The 23,972-nt window shown below is 48.3% G+C and overlaps 1 pseudogene; it reads right to left on the bottom strand.

Annotated features, from left to right (window-relative positions):
- Window positions 1-946: 946 nt before the first annotated feature.
- LOC115073001 lies at window positions 947-11,373 on the bottom strand (annotated as a pseudogene).
- Window positions 11,374-23,972: the final 12,599 nt, after the last annotated feature.

The raw sequence follows: 23,972 nt of genomic DNA, 5'->3' as shown, positions 1-23,972 counted from the left end.
CGGGAGCCGCTTGATGCAGCACACACTATGGCCATGCATATTTTTTTTTTGTAACTACGATGAATGCTCCCATCCTGCCCACAGCGGGCTGACTTTCTGGTAGTGCTGACTTGGTCCCCTTCCCTGGAGTGCCCCTGGAATTTTACTCACCACCACTAGGCCACTGGGAAGGTCTGCTTGAGAAACAATGTTTAGCTCAGCTGCCTGCTGCTCCTAGAAGGGAGCTAAGCCTCCACCTTGCTGCTTCGTGGTTTGTTTTTTTAACCAACTTTAATAGCTGCAAAGGGGAGAAACAGAGCAGGAGAAAAGGGAGAGAACAGAGACCAAAAAAAACCTCAACCCCACCAAAGCCATGAACAGCTGCTGGGATCAGCAGGTGCAAACACCTCTCCAAGGGTGATCAAGCAGGCCATAGGGCCCTGGGATCTACCCTGAGGGCTCCTCAACCAGGAATACCATGGAAGGCCGGTTTGACTGGGAAAGTCAACCCCGCAGGAGCCTAGATATCTCAACCAGGCTAAGGCCTAACCTTAGCTCTGGAAATCTCTTCTAAGTTTATCTATCTATCTATATCGAGAGAGAGAGAGAAATATATTTAAGCAAGACCTGTTGTATTTGCAAATGTCTGAGACAACCCACCCCTTATAGACCCCGATGAGGTCACAAATGAAAAGAAAGAGGTGAATCTTCTGTGTCCAGAATCATCCTATTGGTTCAAATTGGTCTAGCAGAGAGACAAGGAATACAGAATTGGCATCTGTTGTACCTAATGCAATGTGTCAATTGATTTCTATAATCCTGACTTATTGACTGATAATAATTAGCCAATCTGTAATGGCTTTTTCAGGCACTTTTCAGTAACATTTTGTATCACTTTTGCCCTGATCCTGTAAACCTTTGCTCAAACAGTAACACTTTGGATTGACAGAGCTTCACTCTTCCTGCACAAGATGTACCAAGCAAACCACAAACACTAGGACACTTTGGATTACCTTTTCTCAGAGTTTGTATAAAGCTAATACTATTGTTATGATTGTCTTACTCTGATGCACTGTACCCAATGTATTTAAGTAATTATAACTTACTTTGATATAAAAACATGTCAAATAATGATGGCTAGCATGGAAGAAGGACTGGAAGACCGATCTAGTCACCCAATATCCTTTTCTTCTGCTATAGCACAGAGCTTCCCCAGTTTCCAGTTTTACCTTCACATGCTCCTATCTTACCATCGTCTGTGCCTGCCTCCATCATTCCATGTAGCCTCCTCTCCTGTGTAGAAATCTTTCTTTACATTACTCTTCAGCCTCATATCATGATCTCTTGTTCCACCACTTCCTTTCTGCTGGAAAATATTTGATCATTCTGCACTATTTCAATCTTTGAAGTATTTGAATGAATGAGACACCCCGTAAACCAGGATGGCCAATTCTGATAAGAGCCACAAACAGGCCTGGTTTCCAGGATATCCACAATTAACATGCATGAGACAGATTTGCATACAATGGAAGCAGCACATGCAAATTTATCTCCTGCATATTCATTGTGGATATCCTGAAAATCCAACCTGTTTGCGGCTCTTGAGGACCGGAGTTGATCACCCCTGCACTAAACAATAAAAACTGGCAAATTTTAAAACTTACACTGAGAGCATGGCTGCGAAGGTGCTCCTGCCGGGTAAACCTTTTACCACAAGTCTCACAAGGGTATGGCCTCTCGCCTGTGTGCGATCGAATGTGACGCTTCAGGATTCCCTTCTGTTTGGCCGTGTAAGGACAGAATGGGCACTTGTGCAGCTTGATTGGCACAACTAACACATCCCCTTCACAAATATATAAAAAAAAACATTTTGAGAATTAAGCATTGTTTATTTTTGATAGCATATTTCAAACTTGGATATCAATGGTTCTCTTCATAGTAGTTTTTTTTTATTAATTGTTGAAGACCTGTATTTTTAATTGATTCTTATGTTTTTATCATGTCATTATTTTACAGTTCAATTTCTATGTATTATTTTATATTGTCTGTAAACCGTTGTGACGGCTTGCTCCAAACATCGGTATAAAAAAGCCTAATAAATAAATAAATAGTAAGACTCTGACATCTCCTGTACAGCCATGCCTTTACATTCAATAATCCTCCTCCTGAAAGGGTACTGCATATTTGTGCTTTACTGATTGTCTTCTGGAACAAACAGGGTCAGAAAAGGCAGCAGGAAAATCCTTAGTATTCTTTGGTTAATAGAAGTGGTCATTAGTTGGGCTTGGTTATTTAATATTTCAACAATTCTAAATACAATTTTGCACTCCATTCAAACAGAAGCAGATAAAAAGGTAACTGTAGAGATTGGAGAGCCATGCTTCAGTTTGCTTCTTACCTGCTAATGTTTGCTCCTGTAATACCACAGATCAGTTCAAACTCCTGGGTTTTGTCTCCCTTCCAGCAGATGGAGACAAAGAAACTTTCACAGCCACTGGCACATAACCTGGTATAGCACCTGCAGTCCTTCAGTATTATGTACCCAAGCTGATACAGCAACACCTTCAACCAAATTATGAAAACAATAACCCCTAAACGAGCAGAGGAAAGAAAACTCAACTTAGAACTATAAACCATATTTCAAACTTTAAGGCAAGACAAAAAACCTGTGCCATTCTTTAGACAATAAAGAGAACAGATAGATTGAGCGGACTCTCCAAATGCACCCCCCCCCCGGGTGGGACTCTGGACTGACCTGTGGTAGTCAAGAACCAATTTTCCTTTCCCTGTATGTACCCAGATCACTTCAGACTCCTGGGATGTACCAAAGCTTCCCTAACCTGTGTGGGACTGCGAGAGTCCTGTTGGAAGGCGCCCTCTCCAAAACTAGCAACTTCCGGCACATGAACATCCAATCTACACTGTCTGGCAAAGGTATGTAAAAACTTCCAAGCTGCCGCTCGACAAATCTCCTGTGGGGACACTAGTTGATACTCTGCCCAGGAGGCCGCCTGGGACAGAGTTGAATGAGCCCTTAAGCCCTCTGGGACAAGATGACTGTGACAAATGTAAGCTGAACCAATGGCCTCTTTCACCCAATTGGCAATCGTAGCTTTTAAGGCCTTTTGACCCTTCTGTACACCACTCCATAGCACAAAAAGGCGATCCGATACTCTAAAACTGTTAGTCATCTCCAGGTACCAAACAAAGCATGCCGTACATCCAAATGCCTTAACTCTGTGGCATGAGGAGTACCCTACTTCAGATTTTGGAAAGCCAGAAGTTCCACCGATTGACTCAAGTGGAACGCCAAAACCGGCTTAGGTAGAAAAGACTGGACCGTCCTCAACAAGACCCCTGAATCCAAGCTCTGTAAGAAAGGCTCCCTTGCAGGACAAGGCTTGAATCTCTGAAACCCTTCTAGGCAAACAAATAGCCACCAAGAACACAACCTTCAAAGTGAGATCTTTTATGTAGCACTTCTAAGAGGCTCAAACTGTGCCGCACACAAGCCCTTGAGGACCAAATTAAGGCTCCAAGATGGACAAACGGCACGAGTAGGAGGGCGTAAATGCTTCACACTCCTTTGAGGAAGTTTTTTGTAAAGTGCACCACATCCAGATGCACCGCTAGGGGCCTCCCATGAACTTTGCCTCAAAAAAATCCCAGTGGGAAGACCTGTACTCTCAAGGAGTTGAATGACAAACCTTTAGTCCGTCCTTTCTGCAAAAAGCTACAGTCTGCGACGAGGCTTGCTAAGGGACAATCCCTTGATGAGCACACCAAGACTCAAAGCCCTCCACACCCTAGCATACGCCTAAGAGGTGGAGGATTTACAAGCTTCCAACAAAGTAGCAATACATCCTTCGGATATCCCTTCTTCCTTAAACGCTGCCTCTCAAAAGCCAAGTCGCTAGACAAAGGCGATCAGCCTGATTAAAAATATGGGACCCTGACACAGCAGGTTTGGAAGATGTCCCAGCCTCAGCGGGCAGCATCCGCATTCAAGGTCTCCGAGGCCACTCTGGAGCCACCAGAATTACTCTTCCCGGTGAACTTCTATTCTCACTATCTTGCCCACCAGAGACCACAGTGGAAACATATCAGAACGTTGCTTGGCCAAGGAAGAACCAGGGCATCAACCCCCTTCCGCTCCTCGTTCTCTCCTGCGACTTAAGAATCGAGGAGCTTTGGCATTCTGCTGAGTTGCCATTAGATCCATATGAGGAACGCCCCATCTGCGGGCATGAGACTCATCGCTTCTTCCGATAGCTCCCATTCTCCGGGATCTAACCGCTGATGGCTGAGAAAGTCGGCCTACACATTGTCGGCCCCCGCATGTGGGAGGCTGCTATCATAGACAGATGCTGCTCTGCCCAAGACATTATCATTCCTCCTTTCCGCCTCCCGAGCCAACACTCAACTCTTGGTCCCGCCTTGGCGGTTGATGTAGGCTATCATTGTCGGACAGGATCCTGACTGGGTGGTTGTGCAAAAGAGGTAAAAACTCCTGAAGGGCAAACCTCACCGTTCATCTAGAGACGAATGATGGACCACAATGCTTCCTTTGATGACCACTGCCTTTGGAGTAACTGGGACTGGCACACTGCTCCCCAATCGGAGAGACTGGCATCGCTAGTCACCACCATCCACTGAGTAACCTCCAAGTCCACTCCATAGCACAAATGGCAGCATGAAAGCCACCATGACAGACTGGATCTTGCTGAGTCTAAGTGGTAGGGGAAGATGAAACTGCTCCGACACTGAATCCCAGCAGGATAGCAATGCCTGCTAAAGTGGTCTCATATGAGCAAACACCCAGGGAACGTGTTCCAAGATAGATGCCATGGATCCGAGGACCTGCAAGTAATTCCAGACCCTGGGAACTCGGGCCTGCAAGAGACTCCAAACCCAAGACTGCAACTTGAGCATACGCTCCTCCGAGAGAAAAACCTTTCCCACTCGGGTATCGAAATGTGCCCCCCAGAAAATCCAAGACTTGCGAGGGGAGAAACCGGCTCTTGGATAGGTTCACTTTGCAACCCAACAATTGCAAGCAGTGCATCACCACCTAAGAACATAATAAATTGCCATGTTGGGTCAGACCAAGGGTCTATCAAGCCTAATTCAGGAAGAGGATTACTTGCACACATTGCCGTGCGCTTTCACTCCCACCTCTTCCTCTTCTCTTACGGCTGTAACATGATCCATTAGTGTTAAATCCAACTGATTGGGGGTAATTGTAGCTCCACTAACCCCATCACTTCCAGAGGGCATATTGGATATATGGCTCTAGGCAGGACTCACAGAAGCCCCCCGACTAAAAAGATATCTTAGGGATAAGCCTCTCTTGAGGTGTGACTCACCCTTCTTACTAGCTGATCGTCCATAGGGCCTCTCACTTACATAAGAACATAAGAAATTGCCATGCTGGGTCAGACCAAGGGTCCATCAAGCCCAGCATCCTGTTTCCAACAGAGGCCAAACCAGGCCACAAGAACCTGGAAATTACTCAAACACTAAGAAGATCCCATGCTACTCATGCAAATAATAGCAGTGGCTATTCCCTAAGTAAACTTGATTAATAGCCATTAATGGACTTCTCCTCCAAGAACTTATCCAAACCTTTTTTGAACCCAGCTACACTAACTGCACTAACCACATCCTCTGGCAACAAATTCCAGAGCTTAATTGTGTTTTGAGTGAAAAAGAATTTTCTCCAATTAGTCTTAAATGTGCCACTTGCTAACTTCATGGAATGCCCCCTAGTCCTTCTATTATTTGAAAGTGTAATAACAGATTCACATCTACTCATTCAAGACCTCTCATGATCTTAAAGACCTCTATCATATCCCCCCCTCAGCCGTCTCTTCTCCAAGCTGAACAGCCCTAACCTCTTCAGTCTTTCCTCATAGGGGAGCTGTTCCATCCCCTTTATCATTTTTGATGCCCTTCTCTGTACCTTCTCCATCGCAACTATATCTTTTTTGAGATGCGGCGACCAGAATTGTACACAATTTTTTGACTGCTGCAGCACACTGAGCAGATTTTAAAGTATTATCCACTATGATACCTAGATCTTTTTCCTGGGTGGTAGCACCTAATATGGAACCTAATATCATGTAACTACAGCAAGGGTTATTTTTCCCTATATGCAATACCTTGCACTTGTCCACATTAAATTTCATCTGCCATTTGGATGCCCAATCTTCCAGTCTTGCAAGGTCCTCCTGTAATGTATCACAATCCCCTTGTGATTTAACTACTCTGAATAATTTTGTATCATCCGCAAATTTGATAATCTCACTCGTATTACTTTCCAGATCATATATATATATATATATGATCTGGAAAGTAATACGAGTGAGATTATCAAATATATATATATATATATATATATATATAAATAGCACCGATCCAAGTACATATCCCTGAGGCACTCCACTGTTTACCCTTTTCCACTGAGAAAATTGACCATTTAATCCTACTCTGTTTCCTGTCTTTTAACCAGTTTGTAATCCACGAAAGGACATCATCGCCTCCTATCCCATGACTTTTTAGTTTTCTTAGAAGCCTCTCATGAGGGACTTTGTCAAACTCCTTCTGAAAATCCAAATACATTACATCAACCAGTTCACCTTTATCCACATGTTTATTAACCCTTTCAAAAAAAATGAAGCAGATTTGTTAGTCAAGACTTCCCTTGGATAAATCCATGTTGACTATGTTCCATTAAACCATGTCTTTCTATATGCTCTGTGATTTTGATCTTGAGAATAGTTTCCACTATTTTTCCTAGCACTGAAGTCAGGCTCACCGGTCTATTGCCTGCACAGGTCCTGCAACTTTGCCTGAATCAGCCAATAGTCCAGATACGGGTGTACCAGAACGCCCTCCTTCCTGAGGTCACCGCCATCATTATCATCACATTGGTGAAGGTCCACGGAGCTATCGCTAAACTGAACGGAAGAGTGCAAAATTGAAAATGCTCTCTTAGGACCATGAACCAGAGAAATCTCTTATGATCCGGACAGATCCCAATGTGTAGATACGCCTCCATCAGATCCAAGGACGCCAGGAACTCTCCTCTTTGTACCGCCATGATGATGTAACCCAAAGTTTCCATCCGGAACTGCAGAACTTTAAAAGCTAGATTCACTTTCTTTAAGTCCAGAATTGGGCAGAAACCCCTGTCCTTTTTGGGCACCACAAAAATTTGGAATAACGTCCCCTCCCTCGCTTGTGCAGAGGAACGGGAACTATGGCTCCTCACAGACACAGGCGTTCGAGAGTTTGTAAGTGTGGGAGCTAGCTGGGCCGACTGAATGGACCGATTGGTCTTTTTCTGCCGTCATTTCTATGTTCTATGACTAGCTCCTTTTTAGCCAAGACACAGGGAGACCTCAAAGAAACTCCTGAGCAACCAAGCAAATTCTAAAGTGTAACCTTGTTCTATTATGCTTAGAACCCAGTCAACATGATCTTGGCCCACGCCCCGTAAAAATGAGCGCGACGACCTCCTATGACTGGGATGGAGGAGTGGGCCAGCCTCGCTTCATTGTGAAGGCTTAGCCAACCAGAACCCTGGCTGGTGACCTCCCTGCCTGCTCTATGGGCCTGAAAGGACTCCCCGAGGCCTTCCTCTGCCCAGTAGCCGAAGCTCTGTTCTGCCGGAAATGCCTCTGCCCACGATACAGAGAGCGTACTGGAAGAGACCCCTTGGGCTTGACTTCCGGCAGTTTCTGAATCTTATTTTCACCCAAATGTTTTATCAGCTGCTCCAGGCCCTTGCCAAAGAGGAGCTTTCCCTTGAATGGCAATGCTTCAAGCTGAGTTTGAGGAGACATCAGCTGACCAATTCCGCAACCAAAGAAGTCTCCTGGCTGAAACTGCAGACATTATCATTCTGGAAGAGGTACAAATGAGGTCATAAGAGGCATCCATGTCATAAACAACTGCAGCCTCCAGATGCTCCGCTCATTGAGACTCCGAGGGTGACATACTTCTGTTTTCCTATAACTGCTGCACCCACCGCAGTGACGCTCGAAGCATAAAACTACTGCAGACAGCCGCCTGGATGCCCAGTGCTGACACCTCGAATATCTCTTAAGATGCACTTCCAGCTTCTTGTCTTGCACATCCTTCAGAGCCACAGACCCTGCCAGTGAGATGGTCATTCTCTTCGTAACTGTGGAGATGGAGGCATCCACATTCGGAACATGCAGGAGTTCCAGAGTGTCATTGGGCAATGGGTACAACTTATCCACAGCCCGGCTCTCCTTAAGGTCAGTCTCCAGAGTATTCCACTCCCTGACCACCAACTGTTTCACAGACTTATGAAACGGAAAAGACTTGGCTGGACCGCCCAAGCCCACCATGACCAGATCCACCTCCTCCTGGTCCGATTCCACATGAGGAGCCAATATACCCAACTCCACCAGGACATGCGGTATCAGGGGATCCAGCTCCTCTTTCTGAAAAAGGCGAAGCACCTTGGGATGGTCAGCATCCATCGTCGGGACCTTTCCTGGCTACTTGGCAAGATCCTGCGGAACCCGATCAGATCAGTTTCTGCAGCATCATCCCCCAAGTCTATCCTTGATCCGAATCTTCTGAGGAAGCCTCCTCAGTGGCACCAGACACCGGAGGACCATGGATCCACTGAATCCTCATGGCTCCTGAGGTTTCCTGAAAACCTTGGACCTCTTTCCGGGAGGGAGTCCAGCCTGGCCCTGCGCTTGTGAGAGGGCCCGCCCCATAGCCGGCGAGCTAAAAAGGCCTTATGCACTAATTCCACAGATTCAGGGCAAAAAAGGAGAAAACTCTCAGAATCCTCCTCCAGAGGGTCTGAGTCCTCTTCCGATTGCCCTCCATGGGGCCCCCCAGGCCTCCATTGGGACTTAAATCAGGTGGAGAAAGCGCAGATGGGAGATCCTCTCCCCCCCCCCCCCCCCCGCTGCAAGCTGCGACTTAGCTAGTAAAGGTTTCCCAAAACGGCCACTGTTCCCGCACTCAGCGGGACGGATTGTCAGCCCTCATGCCACGCAGCTTTCGGCGCCACCAGACCAACACTGCACACAGGATGCCACCGCAGTCCCTCCCAACATGCCCTCTCTGCTGAGAGGCACCAGGAACATCAATCGTCACGTGACAGGCCCTGTGGAGTTGCGGCCACAAACAGAGCATCAGACCTCATGACAGACACCCAAACGGGAAAAAAAAATCACCAGGAGCCAAAAGAAAGTATAACGATCCCCTGAGCTGCCTCCCTGCACCACCAGCACTGGGGAAAACAGAAATAGGGCAACACGATCTGTGCCTCTAAACACCTTGCAACTTTTTTTTTAAAACTTTAGAATAAACAAAACAGCAAGAGAAAAAAAGAACAGTCTTATCTGAAGCTTTGCAAAGGCTTCTCCTCAAATTCCAGGAGATGAGGGAACTAGACCACCAGCTTTCACCTCCAGCATGGTATCAAGAGCAATTTAGGATGGTGTCCAATCCCCGCTTGTCCACCTCTACAACTAGAAGGGATGGCCCCACCAGGACCTGCACAACCTCATAGGGAAAGAAATCTCTCCGAAGAAAAAATTATCTTTTTTTTTTTTTTTGAGGTTCAGAACTGCAGGTTTTGCACCCTCCTCCATCTGCTGGAGACAGAGAAATACTGAGGGGACTGCAGGTGCTACACTAGGTTACGTGCCAGTGGCTGTGAAAATTTCTCTGTCTCCATCTGCTGGAAGGGAGGCAAAAACCTAGAGTCTGGAGTGATCTGGGTACGTACAAGGAAGTATACTTTACAAAATGCAGTTAAGCATTTGTCATTAGCACAAAGAAAAGATGGAAATAAATGGCACCTAAATGCAGTAGAAGCATGCCTTTACTCTGCAAATCTGATTTTAGTATTACAGAAACCGCTACATATAAAGGTTTGTGCTTTAACCTGGAAATGAATTCCACCTTATAGGACATGTGGGCCAGGCCAGTGCCACAGAGGACTTGCATTCAATTCCCAGCTCTTTTGCTCCCCGGTTTGCTGAAGCAGTGTTCATAGCCCAGATGGCAGGAGTGGGGTGGAGGGACTCCCAGTCACCATGCAACCTTACTGGGCTGGATTTAGGGCCTATGTTTGCAGGTTTCTGGAAGATCTGCTACTGCAATGACTGGGCTAAGTTAGCTGGAGGGGATATAATTAAGGGAACTTTCCCTGGGTAGTTGCAAATCAAGGCTTATGGTGCTAGATCTCAGCCCTAGTTTCTGACTGAGCTGGTAATCCCAATATATGGGAGGCACGGCCAGGTAAAAAAAAAAAATACACCCCATGGAGTCTTGAAGCAGTTTTTATGTAACATAAATAATCAAAAAGTATGACTAATGCCCCCCGCCCCCCCCCCCCCCCCCCCCCTACTTCAGATTTTTCTCTTTTGGGCCTTCTCTTACAACTCTCTCTGTAGAATATATATACACAATACTGAGAAGAAATAAATCTAAGCGCAGTGTTCAGCTCACCTCCATCCTCGCCATACCAGTCCGTTTGCATGTCCATCATGGAACTCATAGCGACTCCACCATCTTCAGACCTTTCAAAGCCTCGAGCAAAGTGATGGACATCATCCTTCCTCTGGGCAGCACTGTTGCGCAGCAGAGCTTCAAGGAATTGCTTCATATGATAATTATTACAAGCCAGGTCCATTGCCTGACCAGTGTGCAGGCCCTCCTCCACCTGCCTCCAAGGACAGTGGAATCTGATACTGCTGAAGCCGCTCACCCAGATCTACCTCATCCGAATCAAATTCCATTTTGGGTTCTACTACTTTGGACAGAGAAGAATTAATGTCATCTGTGGAACCACTGCTCAGGGGATCTTTTACAACAAGCTCAACCGAGTGACAGCTGCTGCATTCCCCCACAAGGAGGATCCCTCTGGCAGTCTGTACTCCCTCCTTTGGCAAAGGAGAAGCAGAGCAACTGGCTTTTTGTACCACAGAAGGTGCTTTCCCTGGCAGTACTAGACGTACCACTGTCAGCCTGGTTAGATGAAGATTCACGCTCTATTTTTCTGCAAATATCTAACGATGATCGGATATAGGCCTTGCAGAAGTTTACCACATCAGTCATCTGCAGGTAGCTGGCTGCTGACATGACTTCTATAACGTTCTCACCGCACAAATCCAATTTCCCTGAATACAGGAAATCCAGAATGATGGAGAATGCCTCAGACGTAACAATATCCAAGGAGGCAGTGCTGTGTCGCCCACTATCCTGAATATAATGAATTAGGAGGGCTCTAAAGTAGCCACTGTTGGCAAACAAAACATTCCTGTGGGCTTTGAAAATCCTTCCTTCCACAATAATACTGCAGTCACAAAAAAAAGTCCCTTTTGCGTTGCTCATTCAGTTCTCCCAGGAGCTTGGTGTAGTAAGACGGGCATCTCCATGTCTCTTGATTGCTTCTCAAAGTGACCTCAGTTCACTTCTAATGACATCATCAAACAAAATCAAAGTTTAAAAAAAGGGGACAATACCAACAAAAGTGCTCCCCCTTCATAAGATAGGTCCATCTTTATTCCAGCAACTAAAGAATTAAGCTTGGAATCAACAATCAAAAGCATAGCGCACTGGCAGTCCAGTGCTCCCTGATTCAGTTCTAGCAAATTAGTTACTAAGATGGCAACCTGCGCAAATTACTCCAACCATAAACACAAACAAGATATGGGAGCATTTCATGAGTTGGTGCAGAAATGTGAACATGGCTATGACATTCATTATGTGAATTTCCATGAAATAACTACATTCCTAAGTATTAGAGTCTTTTTTTCCTACAGCAAACTAAAGGTAGTGGCCACCAGCACTTTATCAATAGAAAGACAGACTTCACACCCACAGGGCAGCTTTAACATCCTGTGACCTCTCTCATATTTCAACCCAGTTGACCTGTTTCCCAACAGAAAACAAGGGATTCCACATGTCAGAGTATCAGAGAAACATGAAAAGTATAAGCCAAGGGGTCACTGGGTGCTCTGTGGAAAAAATCAGGGTGAGACAGACAGATAGATAGAATGATCTTATAAAGCCAGTTTCCCTAGAGGAAACTAGGCCTAAAAAAAGTGTTACTAGTGACTACCAAAGAAAAGACAGAGCTCCAGTGACCAATAGGTAGAGAGAGAAGTCATGAGAAAAGTGATTCTTTTCCTGAGTATAAATTACATTTATGTCATTGAAAAAACATGTGGAATAATTCTTTAAAGAATACAGAAGTAGGACAGGTTGTAGGGGCTGTTAAGCATAATGCTGTTGTAGACCCGAACAGCAAAACCCAATCACTGGGAAGCTGCAATTCAGTTCTTATGAGGAACTGATTTATTTTGGTGGTAATCATAGGATGTTGTAGTAGGGCTGATGCTATGGCTTTGCTATAAGTGTATGTTAGGCCAGTGCATTTCCTATCCCCACAAAGGAGAGCACCTTGAACCCCCTCCTAGGGGAAAGGATCGTTTTCTCCCAACTCCATCCCAAATGGCCCCAGATGACAGCACCTCCCCCTCTACTGCAAGAGAACAGCATTCTCCTGCTCTGTACTCTCAGGGGGTAGTGCTTCTCCCTCCCCCCCCCCCCTCCTCCTTTATCTCCGATGGATAGTACCTGGCTCCCCCAGCACCCTCAGGGAGGGACGACGGCCCTCCTCCTCCCCCCCCCCCAGCACCCCTCCTGCTCTGTACCCTCAGGGGATAGTGCTTCTCCTCCCCCCCTCCTCCTTTATCTCCGATGGATAGTACCTGCCTCCCCCCAGCACCCTCAGGGAGGGACGGCGCACTCCTCCCCCCAGCACCTCTCCTGCTCTGTACCCTCAGGGGATAGTGCTTTTCCTCCTCCCCCCCCCTTTATCTCAGATGGATAGTACCTGCCTCCCCCCAGCACCCTCAGGGAGGGACGACGGCCCTCCTCCTCCCCCCCCCCCCCCAGCACCCCTCCTGCTCTGTACCCTCAGGGGATAGTGCTTCTCCTCCCCCCCCCCCTCCTCCTTTATCTCCAATGGATAGTACCTGCCTCCCCCCAGCACACTCAGGGAGGGACGACGGCACTCCTCCCCCCAGCACCTCTCCTGCTCTGTACCCTCAGGGGATAGTGCTTCTCCTTCCCCCCATCCCCCTTTATCCCCGTGGATAGTACCTGCCTCCCCCCCGCACTCTCCTGAAGGGAAAATGCCTCTCCTCCCTCCTCTGTACCCTCAGGGGATAGTGCTTCTCCTCCCCCCCCCCTTTATCTCCAATGGATAGTACCTGCCAGCACCCTCAGGGAGGGTGCTGGCAGGTACTATCCAGCACCCTCAGGGAGGGACGACGGCACTCCTCCCCCCCGCACCTCTCCTGCTCTGTACCCTCAGGGGATAGTGCTTCTCCTTCCCCCCATCCCCCTTTATCCCCGTGGATAGTACCTGCCTCCCCCCAGCACTCTCATGAAGGGAAAATGCCTCTCCCTCCCTCCTCTGTACCCTCAGGGGATAGTGCTTCTCCTCCCCCCCCCTTTATCTCCAATGGATAGTACCTGCCAGCACCCTCAGGGAGGGTGCTGGCAGGTACTATCCAGCACCCTCAGGGAGGGACGACGGCACTCCTCCCCCCAGCACCTCTCCTGCTCTGTACCCTCAGGGGATAGTGCTTCTCCTCCCCCCCTCCTCCTTTATCTCCGATGGATAGTACCTGCCTCCCCCCAGCACTCTCATGAAGGGAAAATGCCTCTCCTCCCTCCTCTGTACCCTCAGGGGATAGTGCTTCTCCTCCTCCCCCCCCCTCCTCCTTTATCTCCGATGGATAGTACCTGCCTCCCCCCCAGCACTCTCATTAAGGGAAAATGCCTCTCCTCCCTCCTCTGTACCCTCAGGGGATAGTGCTTCTCCTCCTCCCCCCCCTCCTCCTTTATCTCCGATGGATAGTACCTGCCTCCCCCCAGCACCCTCAGGGAGGGACGACGGCCCTCCTCCTCCCCCCCCCCAGCACCCCTCCTGCTCTGTACCCTCAGGGGATAGTGCTTCTCCTCCCCCCTCCTCCTTTATCTCCGATGGATAGTACCTGCCTCCCCCCAGCACTCTCATGAAGGGAAAATGCCTCTCCTCCCTCCTCTGTACCCTCAGGGGATAGTGCTTCTCCTCCTCCCCTCCTCCTTTATCTCCGATGGATAGTACCTGCCTCCCCCCAGCACACTCAGGGAGGGACGGCGCACTCCTCCCCCCAGCACCTCTCCTGCTCTGTACCCTCAGGGGATAGTGCTTCTCCTCCCCCCTCCTCCTTTATCCCCGTGGATAGTACCTGCCTCCCCCCAGCACTCTCATGAAGGGAAAATGCCTCTCCTCCCTCCTCTGTAGTCTCAGGGGATAGTGCCTCTCCTTCCCCCATCCACCTGTAGCCCCAAGAGACAGCGGCTCTCCTCCCTCCCCCAGCACCCTCAGGAGGGGACAGCAGCTCTCCAGTTCCCCCAGGAAGGGACAGCGGCTCTCCTCCCTCCCCCAGCACCCTCAGGAGGGGACAGCAGCTCTCCAGTTCCCCCAGGAAGGGACAGCGGCTCTCCTCCCTCCCCCAGCACCCTCAGGAGGGGACAGCAGCTCTCCAGTTCCCCCAGGAAGGGACAGCGGCTCTCCTCCCTCCCCCAGCACCCTCAGGAGGGGACAGCAGCTCTCCAGTTCCCCCAGGAAGGGACAGCAGCTCTCCACCCTCCCCCAGGAAGGGACAGCAGCTCTCCGCCCCCCCTAGGGAACAGTACCTCTCCTCCTTCCCCCATCCTCAGCACTCCCAGAAAGTCACCACACCTCTCCTCTGTACCCCAGGGGGGGCAGTGCCTCTCCTACCACCTACCCTCACCCCCAGGGAAGGACAGCACCTTTCCTCCCCTTCCCCCAAGGCCCTACCCCTCAAACATATACGGATACTTCTTTCTCCTTCCACAACGTCCCTTCTCGTCCCCACATATACTGCCGCACGCTCCCGCTAGAGTCCGAATATAGCGCGGCACGCTCCCGCCCCCTCAAGCCCAATGAAGACGAGAAGGAACCGCCATTCTCTCACCTTTAACCAGCCCCCTCGCAGCGCCACCAAGCTTGACACGCAGCCGCGCCTGCTGGCGAGCAGCTACAAGTAACCAATCGCACGCCTCTGGTGTTGGAGCGTGCGCAGTACGCACTTAGACCTCGCCAGGTGCCACTGAAACTACAATTCCCACAATGCGCCTGCTCACCTCGCTTTCAGGATCTACCTTATAAATGGGCTCTGACCGGGGGCCCGCAAATGCGCAGTAGAGAGCAGCTCTACCGCGCATGTCGGTCAGAGCGGAGCGTACCCTAAAAAAAATGGCGCTGGGTCCTCAGGAGCCGGAGCGGGAGCGGGAGGAGCAGTAGCGGCGGCGACGACGACGACAAACACCCCCCCCCCCCGTCTGCCGGTTGTGGATGAGCTGAAAGGGGGGGAGGGGGGAGGAAATGGACTGAACTTTTTTTTTTTTTTAAATATAGCCCCGTGGTTACGGGCTTTACGGCTAGTTTACTGGAAGAGATTTCTGGCGACAAACCCTCTTTCCAGAGCCCCCGTCCCCTGCCCAGCTTTGTGCTCGATAAGTCGCTTCTTGTAAAACAGGCGGAGTAGCAACTCCCTGCTCTTTATTGGAGGCCCAAAGCACTCTGGGACTTGTATTTCTGCTGCTGTGTGAACTGAGCTGCCATTCAATGGTGGAAATCCGTAATAATGGAAATGGATTCACAGTGCTGTCCCCTCGCCCAGCCTGACCCGCACAGCGACAGAATGGTTTCTTAAAGCCTATACCTCTCGCTCTGATCTTAGCAGGAAAGAACGTGTCAAATTGTCAATAAATTGCCAATAAAGTTATCTGAATCTCACCCTGCAATGATTAGGGAGAGCTGAGAAAGCTGAAAGCGACTCGGTCTGTGAAGACTCAATGTATGAAACGATCACAGCACCAATTAAAAATGGTGAAAGCTTTGAAAAAAAATTGAAAGAATGGTCCAGGGAATGGAAGCTGGTTCTTTAGTGCATCTGGGGCGCAAAAAAACTGTTAGAAGGATAAGATCTGGCAACTAGAAAGGGACAGCAATAAGCTGACGTGCTGATCATTGCTATATTTCTGCAGCAGGGATTCACTTAAATACTACCGAGCACAAAACACTAAAAATAAAGGCACTGGGTGCCTAGTTTTAATTTTTCTTACAATAATTGGCAATGGGGAGTGTTATTTCTTATACATAAGAAACCTTCTGTTCTGGAACATACACAGCTTCAAAATGCATAAGGAGCAATTGTTACTATATCTGGGCTTCTAGAGGGCAGCAGGGTGGTACTGTTTATTTAAGAAAGTTGTATCCTGCATAATCCACATAAAGCGTTCAAAATGGATTATAATCAGAACATACATAATGACAAAACAAGACCATGACAGACCAAGAACAAAAACCTAAAAATAGCATTCCATTATAAAAATGACCTAGCCCAATAAGAAGGGCAGCTTTATACACCAGAACTGTACAAGAAGCCTGTAACCTTCTTTCTAAAAGAGAACTAGTCGTCTTCCTCCCAAATCCATGGCACAGGACTGCAATTCTCTTCTTATCTGATAGTAAAACTGCTTTCATTTACTGATTACCAAATGTAGGAATTTGGATCTATCTATGATTGCAAAACCACAGAAAACCCCTACAAACGATGATCTAGATAGGGGAGTCTTTTTTTTTTGGATGAAGGAGTTGCATGGTTTGGATTCCTGGAGAACGCTGCATCCTGGCGAGGCTGATTGTACTTCTTACTCCAATGAACATAACATTTATACCAGACTGGATCATATTTTAGTTGCTACTTGATTGTTTCCCAAGTTGAAGGAGGCCTGAGTTCATACCTCCTCCATATCAGATCATTCACCAATTAGAATAACTCTGACCTTTACAGAAGGTACTTGACTAGCTAGTTGGACATGTAGACCTTCTTTATATGATGAAAAAGAATTTCACATTTATTTCCAACAAGCTTGGCAAAACTATGACTCTGAAAATTATAATGGTGAGGTAAATAATTTAGTTTGTGGGAGGCTGCAAAAAAAATTTAAGGTGACATTATTTCCTATACCTCTGGAGTTAAAAAATGCAGAAAGCATTACGTTAACCCATAAATTACAATTTTCTTTTAACTTTTATATCTCCTCAGAAGAAAATAAAACACTAATGTTGGAGATAAATTAAAAAATTGAAATGATTATTAAATCAAAGAGCAACTGTGAATATTAATTTTTATAAATACAAATTACACAGATGGGGAAACAAATTTGGTAAATTATTGTCAAATTTTAAAAAATATTGTTAAGTATACCATCACTAGTATTAAAAATAATAGTGAGCAGACCAAAACAAATTCAAGAGAGACAACCAAAGGCTCTGCGAAACCTTATGAAGAGATGTATTCAAATATGCCAGTAACATGCAGACTCGGGACATCTTTTTTCCAAACATGCTCTACATAGTGTGGATGGCAATAACTGAGCAGACTGGATGGAAAAAGTGCCTTTTTTCCTCCTCTACTATGTTAATAATTACTCCCATTATTATGAATATAAATCAGGTGCTGCTTCCCTGACCTTCATCCGAGCCCAATTAGCCAATAAATGGATGTAAATAATTAAGCAGAAAAGAAAGAACTATAAAAACCTGCGACATGCTTCTAACAGATACACAACTTTTATTCCTAAAAAATATAAACTCCCAGTCTTATCCACAGAATTGTATTGGGGCCAAAAAGAAAAAAGAAGCATTCCCAAAGAGGCTACAATAAAGCCAGGAAAAAGATAAGTTGACAGTTTGAGGAGCCTGAAAAGAAATACCATAGTTTACATAAAAATATAAAATATGACATACTGGGTCAGACCAAGGGTCCATCAAGCCCAGCATCCTGTGTCCCAACAGTGGCCTATCCAGGCTATAGGTACCTGGCATGATCCCAAACATTGAATCTCAAGCTACTTTTCTTTATTAATAAATAGCAGTTTATGGACTTCTCCAGGAACTTATCCAAACCTTTTTTAAAACCAGCTACACTAATTGCACTAACCACATCCTCTGGCAATGAATTCCAGAGCTTAACTGTGCATTGAGTGAAAAATAACTTTCTCCGATTAGTTTTAAATGTGCCCCATGCTAACTTCATGGAGTGCCCCCTAGTCTTTCTACTATCCGAAAGAGTAAATAACCGATTCACATCTACACGTTCTAGACCTCTCAAAATTTTAAACATCTCTATCATATCCCCCCTCAGCCGTCTCTTCTCCAAGCTAAAAAGTCCTAACTTCTTTAGTCTTTCCTCATAGGGGAGCTGTTCCATTCCCCTTATCATTTTGGTAGCCCTTCTCTGTACCTTCTCCATCGCAATTATATCTTTTTTGAGATGCGGCGACCAGAATTGTACACAGTATTCAAGGTGCGGTCTCACCATGGAGCGATACAGAGGCATTATGACATTTTCTGTTTTATTCACCATTCCCTTTCTAATAATTCCCAACATTCTGTTTGCTTTTTTGACTGCCGCAGCACACTGAACCGACGATTTCAATGTATTATCCACTATGACGCCTAGATCTCTTTCTTGGGTTGTAGCTCCTAATATGGAACCCAACATTGTGTAACTATAACATGGGTTATTTTTCCCTATATGCCTCACCTTGCACTTATCCACATTAAATTTCATCTGCCATTTGGATGCCCAATTTTCCAGTCTCACAAGGTCTTCTTGCAATTTATCACAATCTGCTTGTGATTTAACTACTCTGAACAATTTTGTGTCATGTGCAAATATGATTATCTCACTCGTCGTATTTCTTTCCAGATCATTTATAAATATATTGAAAAGTAAGGGTCCCAATACAGATCCCTGAGGCACTCCACTGTCCACTCTCTTTCACTGAGAAAATTGTCCATTTAATCCTACTCTCTGTTTCTTGTCTTTTAGCCAGTTTGCAATCCATGAAAGGACATCACCACCTAACCCATGGCCCTAAAGCAAGCAGAAGCAGGCTCCTCTTTGGCATGGATATTTGCTGCCTTCAAAATTTGGGCCTAGGCAGTTGCCTGTGTTGCCTATGCCTCGGTTTCAGAGGTATTCCTGTTGTGAGTCAAGAAGTGGATCCTTGGTCCGACTGGCGAAGAAGGGAAGAAGTAGTTCTCCGCTGATGGAATAGGTCGGAAGGCGTGGCCGCTGCTGAAGGCCAACGGTCTTCACCCTGGAAGTCCGTGACCCCTCCAGGCGGGTCCTGTGGAGGCCCGGACCGCTGGGACTTAGGTGGCTTTGCCCTGGAAGCCCGTGGTCCCCCCGGGAGGAGCCCGTAGGGACCCAGGCCGCTGGGACTTAGGAGAGCGGCTAGAGATGGGAACGTGGAAACAGACCGGGTTCAGGGCAGGCAGCTGAAGACGTAGACGAGAGAACAGACCAGGATCAAGACCAGAAGACACTCCGCAGATTGGTTCCACACCACGGACTGGAACGGGAAGGCAAACCAAGCAGGCTGGAACAGGCAGGTAGGCAGGCAGACTCAGGATCAGGATCAGGCAGGCAGGGTCAGAATCAGGCAGGCAGGATCAGGATCAGGCAGGCAGGATCAGGACAGCAACTTTTCACTCCAAGTCGACCGCGTTGCAAGGCAAGGAGCTGGGGTCGGACGCTGAGTTTAAATCTCCCTCGGCGTCTGACGTCAGTGAGGGGGCCGGCTCTGTTCTTCGCGCCAGAGGCCCTTTAAAAGGGTTCCCTCTGCGCGCGCCTAAGGGGCAGGGTTACCATGGCGTCCGGCGGCATCCTCCTCGTGGGGACGCCGCGATGCAGGCCCGGGGGATCCGTGGTCCAGCCAGGGTCTCTTTCGCCGGGAGAAGGTAACAGTACCCCCCCCTTACGCCCCCTCCAAAGAGGGCCCTGCTTCCCAGGGTTATCTCGGTGAAACTGGAGCAGCAGGGATTTATCCAGAATATTTCGCGCGGGCTCCCAGGTGTTGTTCTAGGGACCACATCCTTCCCAGGCCAAAAGGTAGTCCCAACGACGATGATAAAAGCAGACGTCCAGCACTTCACGCACTTGATAGGTAGCATCGTCCTTTATCGGGAAGAGACAGAGTCAGGTATTGGACGATGGAACCGAGAGAGCACCACCTGTTTCAGCAAAGATACGTGGAAACGTTGTGGACACGCATTGTGGACGGTAGGCGAAGCCTGTAGGATACCAGGCCTATCCTTTCTGCCACATGAAATTGGCCACAGTACCTGGGTGCCAACTTCCGGAATGGTGTACGCAGATGAAGATTCTTAGCGCTCAACCAGACCCTATCACCAGGTAGAAAGACTGGTGCAGGACGCCGATGTCGATCGGCCACCCTCTGTTCTATCTTGGCCGCTGTCAAGAGTTTTCGTTGTATGGTTCTCCAAAGATTATGTAACTGGAGGGCTGACGATTGGACCACCGGAAAGGAACAGGCGTCGGCACTGGGACTGGGGGCCTGAGTTGCCGACCAAAGACAATCTGGAAGGGGGACTTCCCGGTAACAGAGTGGTGTGATTGTTATAAGAGAACTCAGCCCATGGAAGTAGTGACGCCCAGTTGTTCTGTCTCTCCGTTGCGAAGCTGCGGAGAAAGGTCTTCAATGAGTGATTCATTCGCTCCGCCTGCCCATTGCTCTGAGGGTGGAAGGCCGTGAATAGGTTCAACTGCACTCCAAACTTTTTGCATAGTGCTTGCCAATAGCAGGCAGTGAACTGGGACCTGCGGTCAGACACTATGCTTTGCGGGAGACCGTGGGCTCGAAAGATGTGTTGTGAAAATAGTAGAGCCAGTTCGGGTGCCGAGGGAGCTTGGGCAAAGGCACCAGGTGAACCATTTTAGAAAAGCGGTCCACTGTGACCCAAATTACAGTGTTCCCCTCAGAGGATGGCAGGTCTACTACAAAGTCGGTGGCAATATGAGTCCAGGGCTCTGCAGGCACCGGCAAGGGTTGTAAGAGGCCCCAGGGGCGACCATTTAATGGCTTCTGCCTGGCACATATAGGACATGAATCCACGTAAAGCCGAACATCTTGCCGCACGTTGGGCCACCAATAATAGCGGTTGAGAAGGTCGAGGGTCTACCTGCATGTCCGCCCGTGAGAGAGTCATGGGCCCAACTTAAGACCCTCTTGCCATCCCTGCGAGACACAACTACTCTTCCAAGAGCAGTTACCGTGGTGCTGGACAGGTTGATCTTGGCAGGATCTATGATGTACTGTGGTGGGTCGTCTTTCTCTTCTAAAATAGTGTTACGGGATAATGCATCTGCTTGGACATTTTTAGAAGCTGGACGGTACCTGAGTGTAAAATCAAATTGATTGAAGAACAGAGACCAGCGAGCCTGCCTGGGGTTTAAACATTGAGCTCGGCATAGGAACTCCAAGTTCTTGTGATCAGTATACACTGTGATGGGATGACTGGCTCCCTCCAGCCTCTGTCTCCATTCTTCAAATGCCAACTTAATGGCCAGCAGCTCTTTATTCCCAATACTGTAATTGCATTCTGTGGGTGTAAACTTCTTGGAGAAGTATGAGCAGGGGAGTAGTTGTCCAATGCTAGAGCTTTGGCATAGTACTGCACCGACTGCTATATCGGACACATCTACCTCTACAATGAATGTTCGAAGCGGATCGGGGTGATGTAAGCATGTCTCAAGCAGGAAGGCCTCTGAGTCTTTCAAAGGCCAGGCAAGCCTCGTTGGACCAGACTCGAGCATCCACCCCCTTCTTGGTCAGGGCAGTCAATGGCGCTACTAATCGGGAATATTGAGGTATGAAGTGTCTGTAGAAGTTTGCGAACCTTAAAAAGCGTTGTAGGGCCTTCAAGCCCGTGGGACGAGGCCAATTCCTGATAGCAGATACCTTCTCCGGGTCCATGTGAAACCCAGTTGCAGAGACGATATATCCCAAAAACGGCAACGAGTCCCGTTCAAACATGCACTTCTCCAGCTTTGCATACAGATGATTGTCTCTGAGAATCTGCAGCACTTGCTTGACGTGCAAATGGTGGGAATTTAAGTCCCGGGAGTAGATCAGAACATCATCTAAATACACGATTACCGAAGAATGCAACAACTCGCGAAGCACTTCATTCATTAAGTGCTGGAAGACTGCTGGTGCGTTACATAACCCAAAAGGCATTACCAAGTACTCATAGTGCCTGTCCCGGGTGTTAAAGGCTGTTTTCCATTCATCCCCGGGACGGATTCTGACCAGGTTGTATGCCCCTCTTAAATCTAATTTGCTGAAAATTCTGGCTCCCTGAAGCTTGTCCAGGAGTTCGGGGTTTAACGGAAGTGGGTAGCGGTACTTCTTGGTAATGGCAATTAAGCCCCGGTAATCGATACAAGGTCGCAGGGACCCATCCTTTTTCCCTATGAAAAAGAATCCTGCCCCGGCGGGGGACTTGGAGGGACGGATAAACCCCTTGGCAAGGTTCTCGGTGATATATTCTGACATTGCCTGGGTCTCAGGTTGAGATAAGGGATACACCCTCCCTCGGGGTGGTGTAGTTCTGGGTAAGAGCTCTATCGCAGTCGAACGGGCGATGTTGTGGCAGGATCTCTGCTTTTTCCTTAGAAAATACGTCTAAGAATTCTTCATAGGGAGTCGGTAGTAACATGTCAGTCCGTGCCAGTGTTACTCGTTGGACCAGAGGCGTCCAGATACAGGTTTGAAAGCAGCGAGGACTCCATCGGGCGATCTGCAAAGAGTCCCAATGGATTACCGGGGAATGTTGTTGTAGCCAAGGTAGTCCGAGGACCACCGGATGTACTGCTTTTTCAAGAATCAGAAAGGAGATCTCCTCCGAGTGCAAAACTCCGGTTTGTAGAGTGAGTGGTGCGGTAACAGTCGAAATACTTCCTGGAAGCACAGTGCCATGGATGGATGTGATCAGCAGCGATGGCCTGCGAGACAGTGTGGGAATCCGGAGCTGTTGCACCAAATCGTGAAGAATAAAATTCCCCCCTGCACCGGAATCGATGAAGGCTAGAGTTTCAAACGAGCCTCCCGGATATTTTAAGGTTATTGGTACAGTACATTGAGGAGCTGCATTGACACAGCCTAGGAGTAGCTCCCCGGTTTCACCTAGGCTCGGGTGTTTTCCGCTCGTTCCTTACACTGGGCCAGGAAGTGACCCTTCCCGCCACAGTAGAGGCACAATCCCAGGTTTCGGCGACGACGCTTCTCCTCGGGAAACAGAGAGGTACGCCCCAGTTGCATTGGCTCCTCTGTGGGATGCTCCGGAGGTGCAGAGGCGCTCTTGATTTCCGGTGTCAGTGGCCTGGAAAAGGCTGGAGCTAGAGGAACTATCCGACGTGGAGGCTGCACCTCCCTAGCCCTCTGTTGGAGGCGCCGATCTATGCGCCCTGCTACCACACGTGCAGGTTCGTCGAACGCCAATTTGAAGTTCTCCACAAACAGTGAGAGGTCATTTAACATGGCGTCGTTCCGCTCCCATATAGGAGACACCCAGTTCAACGCCCGTCCATCCAAGAGGGAGAAGATGTAGGCCACTTTGACCGAGTCCGTGGGGAACTGTGCGGGTAGCAAGGAGAACCGCACGAAGCATTGGTTCAGGAAACCCCGACAGGCTTTCGACTCCCCTGAAAAGTGAGACGTAGCTGGGTTGGGTTGTGAATGGTCACTACCGGGGGTGATACTTGCTCCCGGGCCGGTGCCGGGGGCGCAGCGTCCAGCCGATTAGCCAAGCGCTCCACGGTGGCTGCCAAGGTGTCCAAGCAGTGTTGTTGCTGCTGTATACGCTGCGCTATTCCGGGTATGGCCTGGAGACCCGCGAGGTCCGCCGGATCCATGGCCTTGCAAACTGTTGTGAGTCAGGAAGTGGATCCTTGGTCCCGACCGGCGAAGAAGGGAAGAAGTAGTTCTCCGCAGATGGAATAGGTCGGAAGGTGGGGCCGCTGCTGAAG

The sequence above is a fragment of the Rhinatrema bivittatum genome, chromosome 11 (genome assembly GCF_901001135.1).
Source record: "Rhinatrema bivittatum chromosome 11, aRhiBiv1.1, whole genome shotgun sequence".
NCBI lineage: Eukaryota > Metazoa > Chordata > Amphibia > Gymnophiona > Rhinatrematidae > Rhinatrema > Rhinatrema bivittatum.
Note: the sequence above shows the minus strand (reverse complement) of the source record. Positions and strands in the feature narration are given on the sequence as shown.